At 49.6% G+C, this 1,164-nt stretch overlaps 1 pseudogene; it reads left to right on the forward strand.

The window, feature by feature from the left end:
* The first annotated feature begins 268 nt into the window (after positions 1 to 268).
* LOC124597656 lies at positions 269 to 386 on the forward strand (annotated as a pseudogene).
* The last annotated feature ends 778 nt before the right edge of the window (positions 387 to 1,164 follow it).

The following is a 1,164-nucleotide window of genomic DNA, read 5'->3' on the forward strand; positions in this document are numbered from 1 at the left end:
TAGGGAATTTTCTTAAACAGCTCTTCACTTCCACTGACAGATCTCTTCAAAAGCTGATTCATCTTTCCTGCTCCGACGTCACACGATCGGCTGTGGATCCATGAGGCCTTAGAGATAGATATCTTGTTCGTTCTTGGTTGCAAAGTTTGTGTGAAAAGCTTTGAAAATGCTTTTTCGTTCATCCACTTTAGGTAGTTCAAAACAACTTTTCTTGGACCTGAATAATGAAAGCACGATGCAAATCACTGTCAACATTGTGTAGCATGGCGCCAACGGCCTTACCGCAGTGGTAACACCGTTTCCCGTCAGATCACCGAAGCTAAGCGCTGTCGGGCTGGGCTAGCACTTGGATGGGTGACCCTCCAGTCTGCCGAGCGCTGTTGGCAAGCGTGGTGCACTCAGCCCTTGTGAGGCAAACTGAGTAGCTACTTGATTGAGAAGTAGCGGATCCGGTCTCGAAAACTGACATACGGCCGGGAGAACAGTGTGCTAACCATATGCCCCTCCACTTCCGCAACCAGTGACGCCTGTGGGCTGAGGAAGACATGGCGGCCGGCCGGTACCTTTGGGCCTTCATGGCCTGTTCGGGAGGAGTTTAGTTTTAGTTTAGTTTAGTGTAGCACGAGAATGAACGACATTTTTCTGACTGCGTTTTTACTTACGAGCAACGATGGCACTTTTGTGGCTGACATACTCTTTGCCACGCAGTAGGGCCATTTTTATTTTTTCCCTGGAATGAGCACTTGGGTCTGCTTGTTTTCGTCCACGAGGAGGGTTGCATAATGAATCACTATCACCTATTGCTGAATCACTCATGTTACACAATGTGAAACACGACGCGTGCGAACATCAGTACTTCCTTGGCGACAGACTCGATCGAACTGAACGTCACGGTGGTGGAGGGGGGAGGAGACAGCTAGAGACAAAGGAAGTCTGCACAAACATGCAACGACCTTTAGCAGTTGCTTGCTGCCAGGCGACTACGCCGTCGCATGTTAAAGGAGCCGTTGTGTGGACTGCTGTCGTTTTAACTTACGAACTTCGGAAACTCGTACTTGTCAGCTGCCGCTACGCCTCCAGAAACCGCCGGACAGCGGTCCTGTCAGCATAAAGCGATGCGGCTGCCCATGTCGAATCCGAAAATGCAAACAAAATCGAATAAAC

This window comes from Schistocerca americana, chromosome 2, assembly GCF_021461395.2.
Source record: "Schistocerca americana isolate TAMUIC-IGC-003095 chromosome 2, iqSchAmer2.1, whole genome shotgun sequence".
NCBI classification, from domain to species: domain Eukaryota; kingdom Metazoa; phylum Arthropoda; class Insecta; order Orthoptera; family Acrididae; genus Schistocerca; species Schistocerca americana.